Source organism: Mugil cephalus, chromosome 1 (assembly GCF_022458985.1).
Source record: "Mugil cephalus isolate CIBA_MC_2020 chromosome 1, CIBA_Mcephalus_1.1, whole genome shotgun sequence".
In the NCBI taxonomy this organism is placed as follows: Eukaryota; Metazoa; Chordata; class Actinopteri; order Mugiliformes; family Mugilidae; genus Mugil; species Mugil cephalus.
In genome coordinates, this window is record NC_061770.1 from 43224035 (window position 1) to 43244152 (window position 20118).

Below are 20118 nucleotides of genomic sequence, written 5' to 3' on the forward strand. Positions count from 1 at the left end.
AGCCGTGACTCACCGCCGTGTTGTCCACGCTCCCCAAATTAGGCTGCGAAGCGTTGCGTTCGCTTGTCATAATTGCTGACGGTACAAACTGTTCCGCACGTAGTCGGATTACAGAACTTTCTCCTCCCCTGAGTTATTTGAGGTGAAACGGGAAGGCTCGTGGCCGGCCTCTTCCTGCTGACCCGTCTTGACAGGAGGCCATTTACTTTCTCCTGGTAGGTGTCAAGTTTTTTCTATTTTTTTTTTTTTTGTGCTTCACGGTTTCTCTGTGTGTAACACTGTGACATGGTGGCCCTCGCATGTTCGCTGGAGCATAACATTCTGTCGTTAGAGACAGCAGGACTTTGGTACTGTACCTGGTGTTTGACAGCCTCTCACACTGTCTCTGCATTTGATGACAGTGCTTTTGTGCGAGCCGTTGGTCTTTGGTCTTGCGGCACGCATACAGATTGTGACTGCGCTGCTCTTTGCGGGACCCCTACCCCCGGAAAAACTGTCAAATGTGGAGTTTTGTGAGGCGAGACTTGCAAACTCCCACCAGCACCACCACCACCGGGACTCTGTGTATGTCGGTTGTGGCTCTATACATATTTGGAGGAGGACAATCCATGTGTGTTCCTTCTCTCCACAACCAACAGAGGCCTTTGTTTTCAAGCTGTGGGGGGGCGATGCCTCCCCTGAGCGTGGGTCAGGGGGATTCACCCGGCAGCCTGTCATGCCACAGCTTCCAATTACTTGTCTTTCACCCGACGGTATGGTTTGTTTCATGAGCACCATTCCCTGAAACGTACCTGAGCTACACCAAGCCTGTCAGTCGAAGGGCTTTTAGGAGCCCGCTTTGCCCTTCCTCTTCCTCTCTTGTAACTTTCCTCCCCCCTCTGCCTCATTCCCAGAATCCTCCCCTTCTACCTGCACTGCCTGTGTGTGTCATCCTTCTGTTCTAATGAGAGGCAGGGATCAGCGAGGCAGACCCCTGGAGTTTGACAGAGCTACCTGTTGTGCCTCCGTATTTCTTCCTACATAGTTTGCTCTCTCTTCCTCCCTCTCTCCCTAAACACCAGAGCTGTCGACTCCTGGCAGTTTGATTCTAAACTGTTCCCCCATGTCGGCAGTAGCTGCCATGACAGAGAATAAAACTAGTGAAATGTAGAGTTTGTAGTGAACAACGTGTGGTTTGGCTTCCCCCTCACATGGTGTGTGCAAGGCCAGAGTATTCTTTTTTTTTTTTTCTTTTCAGTCTAACAGAGATGTAGGGAAATAGTTCACACAGTTTGTGTTAATATACGGTGGTGTGTCCCCTTCGTAATTTCTTATTTTGTTTGCATGTTTGGCCCTATGTGAAAAAGTGTTTGCACCCTCAACCTAATAACTGGTGGGGCCACACTTAGCAGCAACAACTACAATGAAGCGTGTGTGATGACTTACTATGAGTCTTTTACAGCTCTGTGGAGGAGTTTTGACCCACTCATCTTTACAGATTTTTTTTGTAATTCAGCCACATTGGAGGGTTTTCCAGCATGAACTGTCTTTTTACTGTCATGCCACAACATCTCAATAAGATTCAGGTCAGGACTTTGACTTTTACAACCTCTCTGAAGTCTTCATTTGATCAGAGGTGGACTTGCTGGTGTGTTTTGGATCATTGTCCTGCTGCAGATCCCAAGTTCAGTTCAGCTTGAGGTCATGAACAGATTGCCGGACTTTGTCCTTCAGGATTTTTTTTTTAGTAGAATTCATGGCTTCATTTTTTCCACACCAAGTCTTCCAGGTCCTAAAGCAACAAACCAGACCCAGACCATCACACTACCACCACCAGATTTTACTGATTTTATTTTACACCAGATGTAATGACACACACCTTCCAAAAAGTTCAACTTTTGTCTTGTCAGTATTTTCCCAAAAGTCTCGGGGATCATCAGGATGTTTTCTGGCCAAACTGAGACGAGCCTTTCTGTTCTTTTTGCTCAGCGGTGGTTTTGGTCTTTGAACTCTGCCATGGAGGCCATTTTAACCCAGTCAACTTTCTTATGGTGGAGTCATGAGTGAGGCCTGCAGTTCTTTGGATGTTATTGTGGGGTCTTTTGTGACCTCTTGGATGAGTCGTCGCTGTTCTCTTGGAGTAAATTTGGCCACTCCTGGGAAGGTTCACCACTGTTCTATGTTCTCACCATTTGTGGATAATGACTCTCACTGTGGTTCACTGGAGTCCCAAAGCTTTAGAAATTACTATGACCTTCTCCAGACTGATAGATCTCAATTAACTTTCTTTCTCATTTGTTCCTGAATTTCTTGGCATCTCAGTATGATATCTAGCTCTTGATGATCTTTTGGTCTACTACACTTTGCCAGGCAGGTCCTGTTGAAGTGATTTCTTGATTGAGAACACGTGTGGCAGTAATCAGGACTGGGTGTGGCCAGTTTTGTGTCTCAGTAAATTAGCTTTACACACCATAGTCCAACATTTATCTGTGCACACGTGTCCATGGTGTTTATGTGCTTAGACCCATTGCTACCAACTGTTACTTCAACCAGTGGCTAACTTATTTACCGCTGTTTGTATTGTTGTATTCTTGATTTCTCGGCGTGCACTGGAATGGGGCTTGGATATGAATTCATTCCCAGCTCCACCTACTGAGGTAAACAAAATGCAAACATGAATTTAGAGCTGGAAACAAGTGTCTTTAGCCTAGCATAGCATACGCACTGAAATCAAAGATAAACAGCTAGCCTATCCCTGCCCACACTGCGTTTGATTATCTCCAGCACCAACCACAACGATTGTTCTAACTCGGTGTATGAGTGAGGTGGTACTTTGTGCTTTAATGACAAATTGATCACTACTGCTTTAGAGTCGTTCCCAGGTATATTGTCCTTTTATCAGGGCCAAGCTAGCAAGCTAGCAGTCTCTAGCTCCCACCAGGTTTCACTCTGAGTGTAGAGTTTCAATGATGAGATTTGCAAAAGCAGTTTTTTAGTCAGACTGGCACTTTCATGCAGCACTGCGGCTTTACTGCAACCCATCTGCAACTCCTGATGCTGAAAAATGAGACTAAAAATGGAGCCAACTCCGAAGTCTCACTGAAATGACCACTTAATGCAGGCTCCATAACCAAGTCAGTCACCACAGACCTCTGTGGTCAATTTACCAACACGGGTGACTTTTCTGGGTAAGAATTCTGACTATTCTACATTCATGACAACAGCAGTTCACCCCTTTAAATAATATCAAAGTATAAGTTTGCATAAATTAAAGATGTGGCCACTCACAGGATGCTAGTCTTTTGCCTGAGCATCCCCTGCCTGTCGCAGCTCCACCCACGCTCCACGTCACATCACGCCAGGAGTTGGGAGAGTTGGCGCTGCCAACACGGTGACAGCGATTCAGTGAGCACAGGATTTGGCCTCAGTACAAGTAAGCTGGTAAAACCCGGCAACCTCACAAAATACAATATGGAAATTTGATATGTTTACAGGAGCTAATAGAATGATTTTAACTTTGGATGTAGCTAGACTTGTTCTTTTCTCATTGATACACACAAGTTAGGATGGTCACAGAACACAGATTGGGTTTTTTTTCCCCACACAGAAAATATTTCATTGTCCATATGCAGACACGGTCATGAAAACATATGAATTATGTTATGTATTTCTTGACAAACTTGTCCTCCCTTGCCACATGTGCCCAGCGATCACAAAAACTGTTGTTTTACAAGAACTCAATGCAAATCGAACTGACTCCAGGTTGAAAAGCGAACAGAAGAAAAGAAAAGTTTGCAGACTTTAGCTGCAAACCCGCATTGTGTAAGATTTGTCTTTTTTGGATCAGGCTCTGTGTGAAATTCCTAAATGTCACCATTGCAGTGAGAAATCCTAAAGTAGCATGAAACGCAAACAAACTGTAGGATGCAACTCCCACTTCCGTGTATTCGCTCGCACATCACACAGACTGAGCAATCCCTCCGCGCTCTGTGTCCCACATGTACTGTTGAGCATAATGTCGTCCAGGTATGGAAGAGAAAATGGTAGATTTTTTTGTTTTGTTTTTTTTATTTTTAATGGGGTTTTTGGTCCCACCGGCTGTTACCATGGCAGCCATATAATAAGTGACGACGAGAGGTTTTGAGCAGATATCAGTGCGGTGGTGCGCTATTTAAAGCTGGATATTTCCGGTGTTTACGCATGTTTGTTGGAGGTCAAGTCAGATTATTGTTTGACACAACTGCACAGTACCACATGTGTCAGAGATGCTCTCGAAAGCATTGTTTTCTTTTCCTCGTGATATTGTTTTGTTCCATCAAAAGTGCTTCTAATTTTATACTCTAATGAACCAAACAAGATATTTAATTAGACTCATAAAATTGATTTCTAGCCAACGTTAAATGCGTCTTTGTCCTTTATGGTCATCAATTTATTCATTTTGGTTGCTTTGGCATATGTTGTGAGTCGCAGCAAAACACAAAATGGAGAAGGGGAGGAAACGGGGGAGAGGAGGAGACGTACACCGACTTCCCGAGCTCTCACTGTTCAGCTCACTGCTGTCAAGTAGGTCAATGCGACAGGCTTGACTGATTTCTTCTCTGTAGTGTTTTTGTTCAGGCTTTTCCTCCGACTAGGTGCCATAGTGGATTCACCTGTGTGATAAAGCTTACACAAATGCAGAGTGAGCTGCATGCCTGATCGTGTGTGGAAAGAACTCTGTGGGCTTCCTTTAGCCCGAGTCAGATTATTCATTGACCTAAACACTCAAAGGAATTGGCAAATAACGAAAAAAGAAAAAAAAAAAAAGGAACTTGAAAGACTATAATCAAGTTCATCTAAAGTTCATCAAATGCCACTGGACATGTGATGCTCTTTAAGCTTGGTTGCTTTTTTTTTTTAGGGGTAGATAATCTCCATGGGGACCAGCTGAGCCATTCTTATTGAAGACATCTTCCCTCACAATTGTACATTTTGTAAAATGATGAGCGTAATGACTTGCACACTCCACTTCACGGGCCCTCTTCCTGCACACTCAGCTGCTTCAAAAAGACCACATCTGACTCATAATAGACCTCATTAGACTTGTATTGAATAAGCTCCGAGCCTGGCGTAACTTAGTCTCAGTGTTAGCTGCTTTTTGCCTCTCTGTGTATTCTCCATTAGAGAATTAAAGATTAATTGCCAAATTTCTCCAGTTTAAAGCATTGATTAATTACAGCGAGAATCGCTGGTGGATCCAGAAGATTAATGTCGAGAGATTTGCCCCTTTTAGATAGCTATTGATTTTGATTTGCTCAAAGATGCCTGTCTTCTCCTCCCAGGAGGGCGGAGGCTGCACGGAGCACAAGCAATGTGCCTGGCTGCTCTAAATTACATTTTGTGAGGCACGGCTTAAAATACGGGTGCTGTGAATTAACATTCACTTAATTGGGCAGCAAGTGGTTGTACTAAAGAGGTTACCAATGGCAACAAAGAATCAAATGCTGCATTACATAGAAATTGTCTATTCAAATCAGGCATTAGCGAGGCACAGATAGATTAAATGTAGCCCCGGTTACATTTTTGATGTCAAGGGCCTCTGCCTCCGTCTTTTTTGGTGAGTAGTTTGTGCGAAATTTCTCCTTTAAGACTCTCGTTCTTTCTAACCCCAGCTTGCGTTGCTTCCTGCTGTTCGTGAACGATGCACGGCATACAGTAGCGCAGTCATAGATGAAGACAATTGCCTTTTTCTGGTTGTCACATTTTTGCCGTTCAGTCTCAGTCACAACAAATCTGAGCGACTGAAGCGTTCCATCTGTTGGAGACACAGGGTTCTTTATTATTTGCGCGCCACCGGGAGGTAGTCTTCCAAACACAGGATTACGCCCATTGTGATCCGCCTAAGCGCGTGGCATTAGCCACATTCTCATGAAATCACATGAAAGCCACTTTGAAAACGTAGGATGCGTCTGATATTCCTGCGTCAGGGGAACGCGCGCCATATCTGCCAGTACGTGATCTCAGATTCAATTATGGTACCATTTTAAATTAGATATCTTTGCTGTGAAATAAAAAAAAAAAATCCCAGATTGCAGTGCTTTGAAATGGAAAGAGGGTAATTCACGAGACCTGTGTGTGATCTGCAAAAAAGCGTTGTATCAAATGGATTCGCAATGCCAGTCTCCGTGGAGTATTCATCCTCTTTTTCAGTGTGAGCAGGTACATTTAACATTGCATGAGTATGGGGGGGGGGGATTCACAGGAGAGCATACATGAGAATGTGTTGATGGAAAATTGCAAATACACAGCTGCTCCGAGTGTAAAATGAGAGCAAATGCATGTATTTGGAAGCCTTGGAGTTAGGCTCAAGATGGCTCCCTTCTCTCTTTGTTATTACTTCAGTGCTTGAATCTAATTCTGCAATGACAACAACTCATGGCAAAAAAAAAAAAATCCTTTCTCTACAGGCTCTGACCTAGCTGCAAGTTTGAAGTGGCTGTCTGCAAGGCCCACCATCCCAAACCTGTTGAACTCAATCAATGTAGCTAAGATGGACCACTGGTTGCAGGTCACGTAAGCTATGTTGGGGGAATGTTTGTCTCCGTGATTGAACTGTCCCCTGGGCTTACATTAATTGAGCTCCCAGTAATCACACACAGGTCCATATGATCAGCGTCTGCAGCCCTGTGAAAAGGTGGCTGAGATTATCCCTGTCTGGATGTTCCCTTTCTACGCTGTAATAGAAATAGATTTTTGACGCCTAAACAGAATCTCCAAAGTTCTTCATGATAAACTTTTGGTTCAGCGTTCGGTAAGGGTTTCAGTCTCCGTGGATGGCAGCATGGGTCAGTAGGTCTTTCATTTGGCTTTGACTAAAATATCTTAACAAATGGTGACATTTTATTTAGCAGCACTCACATTTTATATCTGAGGTTATCACTTCCTATTCCATGTCTACTGGATGGACCGTGAATGTTTCTTTAATAAAGATTCATGTTTTAAATGATGCATCCTCTGATGATAACTCTAGTACCACAATGAGGTTTATCTCTTTGTTTTTTTTCAACTAATATTCCAGCAATTGTTGGACAGTAAAAAAAGAAAGAAAGAAAAGAAAGAAAAAAGAAATACAGACTACTATGTTCTTAGTGTAGTTTTAATCATTTTTCCAATACTTGTTTTGGATCAAAATACCAACAAAGCAAAACAAATGACAGCAACATCAGTGTTAGCCAGGTAACTAATTAGCAAATGTTAGCCTCCCCAAACTCTTGACTGGGTAAAGCTACAAAAATGCTGATGTTAACAATTTTTTTTTTAATATTATGTCACACAGAGCCTCCAGTCTAACTTGTAGTCTTGTTATTTGATAGAGAGAAGCTGTGCAGAACATAAACCTGCCTCCTTTTTTAAAATGCTACAAGTTCCCCATCAAAATAGCAATGGAGTTACAGAGGAGTGTTTAGTGTGCAAAGCAAACTGTGATAATTATCTCCTATGTAATTTTCCTATAGTATCTCAATTAATATTTTCAACTAACGTAGCAACAGTTGTTTGATGGACTGCCATAAACTTTTGTAAGCTCTAATTTGTTGTTGATTTCCCTAATTTGTCAAATAAAGACAAAATTAATGACACTCCAATCAGACTAGCCACGTTTTTTATGCTAATTAGCAAATGTTACCATGCTAATACTGTTAACCAAGAAAGGTCGTAAGAGAAGGGCATTATGGCTGCATCTCTGCCAATTAAAGCTGCCTAGGAGGAAGCGACACAGAACAAATGCTCAGTTCAAAACCTTCTGTTTTATAATGCTAGAAGCTTGCCACCAAAATATTAATGTGTTTAGGTTGTTGGCTGTAGGCTGTTGTTTTGGTGGCAGTTTTCTAGAAAAGTAGTCAGTTAGCTAATTGACAACTAGCTAACACACAGCTAGCTAACTAACAAGTAGTTAACTCACCACTAGCTAATTAACAACTAGCTAATTAACAACTTGCTAACTAACAACTGCTAACTCACAGCTAGTTAACTCACAGTTAGCTAACTCTCAGCTACCTAACACAACTAGTTAACTCATAGCTAGCTAACGCACAGCTAACTATTGGGGTTTTCTAGGTTTTGTTTTTTTATGCAGCATCCCCTTTTTTTGTTTTGACATAATTGGCATTTCTGAGGTTCGAAATACACTTATATTGATGTGATATGTGACTGTAGCGCTTTCAGAATGTGTTTTTATGTCCAGTCTAGTCCTATACTGAGAGTATTCAACATCAGCTTGAATAAAAAGTTACATTTATACTTTGCACCTTGACAACATCCTTTTAAAAAAGTTTCAGGACAAACTGGACAAATGTTTGTATGTTTTGTATGAACATGAATAAATGGAGCTGAAGTAAATGGAGGGAGAAAAGGGTGTCTTGTCTCTCTCCCATTTTGTTACAGTTTAACTTCAGTTGAAATAGACATCTTTATACTGACTGTGAATATGGGGCACACTGTTCAAGGCTGTGGACCAAAGCAATTGAACACGCAAGTTCTCTTTGTCCTCTGTGGATGCACTTCCAATCACATCCCAATAAATCCCTTTGCAATAATGAATGAGATGCATGCTTAATTCATCTTCCCAGTAAACCGGGGGGTCTGATTTGTACAAATATTTTGATGGGTGGAAGCAATTAACTATATGATACACTAAGGTGACACTGCAAAGCTGAATCATACCTCAGATGGAGAACCAAAATAGGACCCAACGTGTTTCTCTTTAGTTAAATTCATCAGGGCGGAGAAGCTATTATCTCAGCAAACTGCCACGGCTGAATAATTAATCATCCCATCTCTTGTTTGTTTGACCCGAATGTGTAACATCTATTCCTCTCTCTTTGCCTCCTAATGAAATTCTTTCTTTAATTTGAGGAAAAAAAAGAAAAGAAAAAAACGTTTCTCTTCACGTTTAGCCCAGGGAAGTCCTTGCCAACTCCTGATTTGAGTAATGCATAATAAATTGCAATTATGTGGCACTTTTGGATTAGAAGGTCGTGGACACCTTGAGATATAAGAAGAGGCTTTTCGAAGGAAGTAAAAGTCTTCCTCCAAGCAAAAAGATACATCGTGAGAACTGGTGACTGTTCAATTGGACGTCCTTGGGGTGATACTGTTGCCACGTCAACGATTCTGTGACAGTGTCCCGTCAGTAATGGAAGGATTGTTCTGACTTTTTACTCACATGAAAGTAGTGATAACGCACTGTACAGGACTACATTACAAGAAAAACTGAAACTGTGAAAAAGTGATATGCCCCCCATATTCATGACTGTATGATCATTAAAGAATCCTCACTAACACATTGTAATAATTTTTTATATATATATATATATATATATATGCGAAAGAAACTGCGTTTCCACTAATGGTGCAATGCCTGATGGGATATCCACCACCCGTTGAGTGACCATTGGATGGTCACCACTTTTCAGGAAGTTTTGAGTATACAATTTGATCACTGAGGTTTTGGACCCACTATAAAATGGCGTAACCCCTATATAAGGGGGTTAGGAAAACTAAACTATCAAAACATAGACTTGGATTTTGCCATTGAAAGCTAAACACTGGCGATGTGACTGAAATTTTCTTTTGTGTGAATCATACAAGCAGCTTTACACACATAGGAGAAAAAAATTTGTGGGGTGACGTTTCTCCAGAGGCTGCAAAACCTCTTCCCAGGAGAACAGTTCACGGTAGGGGTGGGTTGGGGTGATGTTGTGGGCTCTGGACAGGCAGCGTTTTTTTTGGGGTTTTTTGTTTTTTTGTTTTGTGTAATGTCCCAGATGGGAGGAAGCGGTGCCTATTATCTGTACTCTGCGCCGACTCCTTGACAAATGTTCACGACGGTTTCCAAGATTTGTCCAAACAGCTGTTCAAACTGCTAAATTAGTCTATCAGTGAACAGCTTAATCACTGCTGACTGTACACAGATCAGCCATAACATTAAAACCACTGACAGGAGAAGTAAATAACATTGACAGAACATCTGCTGGGAAACTTATGGACCTGGAATCCATCCCCAGCAGCATGCAGCCTGACACAGACACACACAATAACTCAAAAAAAATACGAAGAACAGCACAAGGTTTTCACCTGGCCTCCAAATTCACAAGATCCCAAACTGATCCAGTATCTGTGGGATGATCCACAGAGGCCCCCCACTAACAACACCCCGTTACCAGACACCACATGTCCATTCTGATGAGCCACGATTGTTCTGGAGACTCAAGAGAGACCTGCACAATATTAGCCAGGTGGTCATATTGTTACGCCTGACCGGTGCGCACAAAGATGCACGGAGCACGATGTCACCCGTGCGTTTTCTGCAGTGGCGCCTCCAGCTTCTGCCATACCGGCAGTGCCCCAACTCTGTCTGATTCATAGCGAAACTGAAAATGGGTGAAGAGGTGGAGCATGAGCAGGAGAGGAGCAGAGGCAGACGGAGAGAGACCTGAGACGACCTTGCCCACGATTGTGCGTATATTCACTCCCGTAGAGTTGGCGTGAATGGGTAGATTAAATACAGAGAATCAGACAGACTTTTCAACCAAGTCGTAATTTTAATTTGGCACCTTAACGTGGACGTCTGTTGTGAGTGACTATTCAAGAAATCTAAAATTTCACCAGTTGCATCATATAAACCTGTAACACCTTTTGTACGTAAAAGATGGATGTGTTTCCTCTGAAATTTAGCACAGCACACATAGATACTAAAACTGTATCCAGGTTTAATAAATCCAAAAATACATTCAGTCGCTTTCCACTGCCGGGTTCTTTCAGAAAACTTTGATTAATGTCCGTCTTTTCCTACATTTTCCCGAACCACTGTCTTGACGGTTGTTTGTTTGTTTGTTTCTGAAGAGCTGACATTTCGAAGCGGCGGTCCAAGGCTTTCACGCGGCAGCGGTCAAAGCACCTCAACAATAGCAGGCGAAGGTGAAAATAGATTTTGGCAGACAACAACCGAACCTAATCAAGCTCGTGCCTGTAGCAGGGCGACGTTTCCGTGCTTTTAAGGCCCAGTGAAGTCAAAGTGAAACACCCCCCTCCCCCCTCTCGCGCTCCGACGTGCCCCCTCATTTTCCGTGGATTGACTTTTCTTATTGTAATTGATCGGTGGGTAGGACGGCACAAGGACCGGGCCGTGCTGCGTATTGGCGAGTGGAGCGTTTGGTTTTAAAAACACAGATTGTAAATTGACCCGTGTTTTGTCTGCCAGGTTGGAAGCTGTGAATAAACAGCCTTTTAAAGGATTGTGCTGTTCATTCGGGCGCTGGCAAAGAATTGCTTAACGAGCTTAAAGAAATGCAGTGATCGAAAAAGATAAATAAAATTAGCTCATGATTAACTTCCCGCCGGTGAGAGTTTCACCCGTGTCTTCAGCGTTCAGCGCTCTATGACGCTCCTGATGAAACAACAAAAGCCGGTGTCATTAAAGGAGCAACTTGCCGTGATAATATTTCGATGAGACTGACTTTATACGCAGCAAATACTGGAGACGCAGACAAAGGCGGAGTTGCTGCTGCTCAAAGAGCTTATTTTCTGAGAAGTCCGTGTTTTACCCGTGTGGAGGCTTGTGCCAGAGGCTGCAGGCGCAGACAATTGGCTTTCAATCAGACGAAGAGCCCAGAAAGTCCCTCTTCTTCTCAGACGTTTGGATTTAAAAGGGAGGCGAGGATCAAATTGCACTTAAGAGACAAAGTGTGAGCAGTCTGGAGTCAGTGTTTAATGATGCCCTTTGTTTGTTTTTCTGGGAAATTCACTTTCTAATCTCCTGGACTCTGCGAAGGTTTGCCAGGGAGCGATGCCACATTAAACCCCCGGCCCCTGATTTCTTATTTTATCCGTGGACAACCAAATCGATCCTCGTCTCCCCGCTGCACCTGCTCACCTCCATCCTCCGCGTCCCCCGTCCCCCGCCCCCCGCCCGAAAGAGGGAGGCCCACGCCTTCCAGCCTGGCCTCCAATCAGACTGTTAAGACCAGGCTATTTCAGGGGAAGAATGAGGCACCGGGTGGTCAAGCTCTCCTCAGTGTCAGTGTCTCCCAGAGACAAGTGGGTGAGTTTAAAAAAAAAAAAAAAAAGCATTGAAATTTCCCAGGATCTTGACACGTCTAATTGAGATTTCATGGCCTCTTTTCTCCGAGATCCCACCTAAAAACCTCGCTCCCTTCTACCGCAAGCGCTATTTCCCCGAGGATCGAGATGAAAGAAATTGTTTTCAGGTTTTATTTGGTTTTTGTTGCTTTAAGGGCTTTTTCTTTTTTTTTCTTTTTTTTTTTTTATCACGCTAGAGCTGCTTTTCAATAAAAGTGCTTCTTTTTTGTTCAGTAGACAAAGTGACTGCAGTTGATTTGGTTTGCCTCAAAAGTAGTGGGGAGGAAAAAAAAAATCAGGTTCCACTAAAGTTTCAGTTCCTTCCATCAGAATGATTAATTTGACTGCGTGCGTGGATTTGTCATGATTGTACCAAAAAAAAAGACCACAGTACGTTCAGGAACTGGGTTTTTTATATTTGTTTGTGTTCAACGCCTTCAAGCTGTTGTTGGCTTTCAGTCAAAATGTTTGACAAAGGACTGCAGATATCTGACCTGTAAGGACATCAGTTATGTCACATTTTTGCGTGCACTTGTCAAGTTGATGTTATTTTTCCTTCTGTAACTTGTCTTCTTTCATATTAATGCAAAAAACTAAAGCCAAAACACACATTAACTGCACTTAATCCCAGGATATTTATGTAAGTGAGCACATATTTAATGATCTAATGCTTTATTTTAATATTTTAATAATAAATAATATTTAATTAAACCTCTTATTACATTTTTTTTCTTCTCCAAACTGTAAACAGCTTTCCAAAATGTCAAGAAAGCTCTCACTTCTGTATATATGACATACGTCCAACTTTACAGGAGTCCCCCCCCCCCCTGCAAAAAATGGTGAATGGTACATTTCGGAAGAACACATTTCTCTTGTTTATTTGGCTTACATTTAAAGAAGCAACCAATTCAATTCAATTCAATTCAATTCAGCTGTATTTATATAGCGCCAATAACAATACAAATCGTCTCAAGACGCTTCACAAAAACCAGCCTGCAAGCCTGAGGGCGGCGGTGGCAAGGAAAAACTCCCTTTTAACAGGAAGAAACCTTGAGCAGAACCCAGCTCATATGGAGGGACCCATCTGCTGAAGGCCAGCCGGTTAGAAACAGAGAAGATAGAGAGAAAAGAAGAGCAGGAGAAACAAGATAAACAAACTTCTGTCATAGTTACATACATCAAGCTGAAGGACACATGTAGGATCTAATAATATAACACATTGCTGATGATCTGTGACAGTTTATGAGTATAACAGGAATCATGGGCAGGTTACACATTTCGGCACAGAGCCTAACATTGAACTTTAATCAATCAGACAAGGGAACCAAACTAAACAAATGAAACACAAATTTTAACTTGGTTCTGGAGACATTTTATCATTTCCATCTTTAAAATAAAATTTGAAGTAAAGTGATGGCCAGTGTAAAGTGATTAATCAAGGTGCTAGTAGCATCATTATGACCACCTTCCTAATACTGTGTCCCCTGTGTCTCCAAAACAGTTGTGACTCATCAGAGAATGGACGCGGGTCTTCTGAGACTGTCTTTGTGTCATGCGGGTTGAAGGGAGTGGCCCACAGATACGTGATCAGTTTGGGATCTAGTGAATTTGGAGGCCAGGTCAACACCTTGTGCTGTTTTTCGTGTTTGTTTTCGTTGGTGCTGAACTGTTTTTGTGTGTGCGTGTCTGTGTCAGGCTGCATGCTGCTGGGGACGGCTGCTGCCATCAAGGAGTTCACATGTCATTGCTGTGGGGTGGGGGGTGCCTGGTCCGGTCCAGGTGGGAGGAACATGTAAGTTACATCCATGTGAATGTCAGCGCCGAAAGTTTCCCAGCAGAACACAAGAAGTTATTTACTTCTCCTGTCAGTGGTCATAATGTTGTGGCTGACTGGTGTATAATATAATATGATAAAATAGAAAGTCAAATTTTATGGCTTAGCAACTTAGCTAATATTTACCCAAATAATACCTCGATACTATGGAAGGGTCATCTGTGGTGATACCTGTTTTTATAAATTTGTCTCTGTTCCTCCGTACCGTCTTACCTGTGTTCAGCAAATCCCTTTCCTCCCGTACCACATTCCCATCGGTTTGTCTGGCTCTGTTATCTGCCACTCTGTCACTCTGCCATCTTTGTCTCTGCGCTCTTGCAGTGACATCACCTCTTCTTACATTACATAGCCCATAACAGCCACAGTGGGAGCGCAGGCTTCCCAGCAGGGTCCATATTGGATGGTCCACAATCGGTGACATCATGCACGAGCGTCAGGCTCAAAGCCACAGGGAAATATTCAGAAGTGGAAGTGCTCTCAGACTTCTTCTTTTTTTTTTTTCCTCTGCTGGCTTGAAGCAGGTTACACGACAGAATGCCATTAGCATCATGAGAGCAAAAGACACTGAGTGGTTGTGTTCATCAGAGAGCTGATGTTCTTTCTGTCTTTTTCAATGCGCTGTACCTTCAGTGCTCACTAACTGGGACTATTACATTACATACTTTATAATTGTTCTTATTTTTTAAAAAAAAAAGATATAATTGTGCTTATAACACTAAGTGCTTTTATCAAGGTTCGTTGTTTGGTAAGACCACTTTGCTGACCTTGAAGGTTTAAAAATAACCCCATTAACCAATTCTGGGTCAAGTTGTACCAAGCAGAAATGAACAAAGATTTAAATTTGGAGGAATAATCAGAATGGAGCCCTGCATAGAATCTGTAAAAAGTTCCCGGAAAACGCTTCTAAAGGAAGCGTTTAAAGATTTTCTATCAGGGCACACAAGGCACTGGAGTAAGAGAATTACTAACCGCTGATGGGACCGAGATTAGCAAGTCATTTAAAAGCGCAGCGCCGTGACTGGTTTGACCCGTGATCCGCGGGTCATGTAGGAAACAAAGCCGCGGTCACTAAGTAAATGTACTTAATGACTGGTTACAGGAGATGACATGCACCACAGAACCTATGTTTCTTGTTGCTGTAGCTTTACATGCGTGCACCAATGCGTAGCTCCGTTTACCTTGAAATCCAACGTGCTCAACTTCATCTCCAGCATCGTAATGAAACTTAATATGTCGGTTCTTTAAGTACATGCATGAGATTTTTTCCATTTCTGCTACATTATACTTGTTTGGTAGAGTCTAGCAAACTCAACTCTTATCTGGGGAAAAAAATACATTTGGATTCAAATATGGGGTGTATTTCGACAGATGCAGAGAAAAACAAATACCTCTGCACACGACTGGATATTCCTACAACCAATCAGAAACATTTTGCTGTGAACAAATTTAACTTCAGGTTCTGAGGTGACGCTGGGCTTCTGACGTCTTACGAAAATCAAAATGTGTATCCTTGGACAGATTTCTATGAATTAACAGCTCCACCAAATAGTTATTTTTTCCCCTACAAACTTTGAAATGATCCAGTCTCATACCAAAAAAGCAAAGATTAGATGAAAAAGGTCAAACATTGAAAACGGATTGTCATTTCCTGTCTCGTTAATAACCTCACGACTTCCTAAGGTTTACAGTGTGTTCTGTCTCTGTATGTAAAGCTGTAATTTAAAGTCCTCCAGCTACTTTAACGTGCTGCTTAAACACTCACGATTCACTACTGACAATCTATCTATCTAATGTTATGATATGCACTCACCAGCCACTTTATTAGGTACACCTTGCTAGTAAAAGGTTGGACCCACTTTTTCCTTCAGAACTGCCTTAATTCTTCATGTCATACTTTCAACAAGGTGTTGAAAACATTCCTCAGAGATTTTGGTCCATATTGACATGACAGAATTACGCAGTCCACCATGTCCCACAGGTGCTCTATTGGATTGAGATCTGGTGACTGTGGAGGCCATTGGAGTAGAGTGAACTCATTGTCATGTTCCAGAAACCAGTTTGAAATTATATGAGCTTGATGACGAGATGCATTATCCTGGTAGTAAAGTGAACTCTCAGTTTCCTGTTCTTAGCTGACAGGAGTGACACTCAGTGTGGTCTTCTGCTGCTGTAGCCCATCTTCTTCAAGGTTGGACATGTTGTGTATTCAGAGATAATATTCTACATTCCTTGGTTGTAACCAGTGGTTATTTGAGTTACTGATGCCTTTCTATCGTCTCCAACCAGTCTGCCCATTCTCCTCTGACCTCTCACATTAACAAGACATACTGCTCACTGTATATTTCCTCTTCTTCAGACCATTCTCTGTAAACCCTAGAGATTGCTGTGTGTGAAAATCCCAGTAGATCAGCAGTTTCTGAAATACTCAGACCAGCCCGTCTGGCACCGACAACCATATCACGTTCATAATCACTTAAATCCCTGTTCTTCCCCATTCTGATGCTCGGTTTGAACTTCAGCAAGTTGTCTTGATCACCTCTAGATGACTAAATGCACTTAATTGCAGCCATGGGATTGGCTGATTAGCTGTTTGTGTTAACAAACAAATAAACAGGTGTACCTAATGAAGTGGCCAGTGAGTGTAATATCAGTAAATTTTCCATTATAATAATTCTAATAGCGTTGTTTAACTCTGAAACTCGGAAATGTTGTTCCGTAATCCAAAGCATGTTTAGGTACTACGCAAAACTGTGTTTTGTGTTTCCTCAGTCAAGAAGAAGATGCAACGTTAAAGTAAATAAGTGTGCGATGGCCGTTTCATTTTAATAAAAATAAACGCGGGGCTCAAAAAGCCCTCGGAGATAACTGAGCAAAGCTGCTGTTTTTCTCCCAGAGCTCCGCATTAGATAAGAAAGTTCATCGAAATCTTTACTACCTCATTTGCTTCAACACAATCTCCAGGCTAAAGGAGGAAAAAAGGCACATTCGCAGAGATCTTTCAGAGCAGTTTTGCTTATTACCCTCTTTGGCCGCATCTCTCTGGGCTCATCACGACGCAATTTTGTCCAGTCCCAGCAGGGAGCATTAATAATCACCTCCATGCAACACTGGGACCATTGTCATACGAGAGGCTCCAGCCCGAGGGGCCGTTAATGTCTCAAAGGAACCACTATCGACACTTTTGCTCGAATCTATCGGAGAGCAGGAACGCCTGCCTGTGATAAAATGCCGGCCCGTGGTGTGCGGGGAGCGTGTGGAGGTCAAGAGCGCTCACCCTTGACACTTAATAGCAGGAGGTGGGGCCCGGCGGATCAGTCATACAGATTATCGACGAACAGGGGGCAGATGAGAGGGTCCAGATGGAAAGGAAGTGGGGGTATTTTACGATTTGTACGAGGGCATTACTTTCCCCTTCTTTATCGGTGTCAGAGAACAAAGCGAGGAGAGAAGGCACGACGTCGGATTAGAAAAAGAAAAAAAAATGAGGTTTGGAGTCATTCATTCTCACTTTTTGCTCTCATCTGTAGTGGTGTACAAAGTAACCGCGTGTTAAACTTACATTTACAGAACAATTGTTAGGCCATTAAATCTATAGCTGTTATTGTACTTCATTATGAATGTAATGAAAACACATTATTTTATTTCTGAAATTAGCGCAGCAAGAGAGCTGTGCAACAGTAAAGTGAAACTGTCAGTGAGACATATTCTATGCTTCACCCAGGCAGAAAAAAATATCCCCTCTGCTGTAAGGAGTTTAATTATTGACCCGCAACAAGTCCACACACAGTAAAAAAAAAAAAAAAGCCTCCCAGTTCTTTCGGTTCAAATGTTTTTGAGGTGAGAGCTTGGTCTCCGGGTTAATGACCTCAGCACTGACCCCTCTGAGGGGTGTACATATTCCACATTTGTTCACATTTGCGGCCCTGAAATATAGATGACTATCCGATCCCCAGTTCAGGTTCGTATGGCTGCGGTTTCTCTCCATTAGGATCGTATTGCTTTGCGGTAAGGAGTCCCCCGATGAGCCACGTCTGCCACCTTTTACTTTAAGGCCACAAGGAGCTGAACCACTGACATGTGAATATTGTACAGTATTAGTCAGCATTTACTCATTTCTTGCTTTGATGATATGGTTTGTGTGTTTTTCATCTTGAGATTAAGGCACAGGAAGTAAAAATATTTCAGGATTTGGACTGGACCTTCTTGCTTTAAGGCCACGCCCCCTTGCACATTCAGGAAGTGGCTTGCCACGCCCACCCAACATGTCTGTGACCAGGAAGCTCAGTTGATGCAAGCTGCTGCTGGATACTGGCTAACAGCTAACAGCTAACAGCTGCTGGCTCAACACTTAGCAACGTGCTAACCACCACCTCAGCCGTGCAGGTGTCAGCTCCACAGGCAGAGGAGGAAATGTTAGCTGGTCCAACACCACGAGGTTGTGTTCAGGCCTCTTGGACAGTCATTAGCCTCACATTGTTCTTAAAAGTTGCGTGATGTTTTCATTTGATCGCCCAGGGGATGTTGGTAACAAGCTAAGTGAAAAAATGTCCTCTCTCCCACTCTGTGTTGTACCTCTCCTTCTCCTTGGTGGAATCAAGATTTCTGACTGCTCCCTGGGTGTAGCGTGGTTGGCCAGGAGCGTGCTGTGAGGGCCTGACAGGAAGATAGCACTGGACCAAAGCTACAGGAGTCTGGTAGATCTGCTAATGATTGTTGCCTTGGCTGCCACGCAGGGAATTCTCCCGAGTAGCATGAGATTTAACACGCCTGCGTTCAGCGTTTGTTTGTTCGACCCATAGCCAAAATCACGGGCTGCTAGACTGTGACGGCGTCTGGACATTTAACTCGAAGCGAGTCGGGCTTTGAGATGTGGCCCAGCTGCACCTAAAGCGAAAGAGTTGACTCCTTTGTGTGACAAGAAACAATTAGCGGCCGCATTATCAGCTTTTTAATTTGCCGCCTCCATATTTTTCACTGCCAAATTCTATTACTGGAAAAGCAGAAGACGCCGTTCCACTTCTTTGATTTATCCCAATTCGCTGACCCTTCCTCGCGTCTGATCTTTTAAATATAGTCTGCCTACCTGGTAAGTCTTCCTGACATTCTTTCGAGACACACTTTCACAAATCACCATAAAGAAAAGGGGGCCAACAGGTCCGCCTTCTCTCTCATTTTAAGATTTCTTATATGCTATCTAAATGCTAATGATCTAATTGATATTTGTGGTCACAAAAGCCAGAACCGTCATCGTCATCAAGATATACGACCCACATCCCAGGCTGGAGCAGGAAACTTGTGCTTTTTTTCTTCTCCCCCAGCAGCACACGTCTGAGTGACGATCATCGCTGGTGCACTTTTTGGCAGCTACAAGTACAGAAATTTGATAAACTGTGTTGTTTTATGCTCGCTAAAATATTTATTTTTTTTCTCTTTTATTTAAGTTCAGAGCTGCCAACCGCCACTGTCAGGCCGCCATCAGAAATCTTTAATCTATCTACCAGCTGTGAGTAGCTCTTCCTGGAGTACTACGCCGAAGGCAAACTCGGTTGCTATTTACTGACACCTACAGATATTGTAACACCTGGATTACTTGGATCACTCTTCTGTTTTCTTTGAACACTTTGAAATAGGATTTATTTAAATTCTCCTTGTGTCTGACCAACAAATTCTGTTCACAGAAGTGAATCGCTGCTCCAGGTTTTAGTGAAATAATTCAAATTATTGTGGCAAGTGTTTGACTCCCTGGTTTTAAAAGTCATTTGAAAGCTGAAAAGCAGATGGAAATGGATTTCTTATTTAAAAATGTCTACACTTATCACGCTTTTTTTCAATAAAAAAAAATAAAACTCAAAATTACATCTCTGAATTCTAATTAGAAGCACTTACACTCACTTGCCAAAACATTAGGTACAATAGTGGAAACAAATGCATTCTAATGTAACTGTGTGACACTAAATCCTCCTTTGTGACATTTTTTTGTTCAATTAATGCAGAAGTTTAGTTAGAAAGGACGGAATCCAACTGTGTGATCATTTTGGAGGACGTAGTCTGTGGTGCTGTGAAACTGTATTTAATTAAACACCAAAGCATTTCTGTCATTTAGCCTAGTCCGCTCACTAAAACCGTGCCACCAGAGTAATTTCAACATGTATCTTTACAATACAATTCAGTGGCTCTACAAACCATAT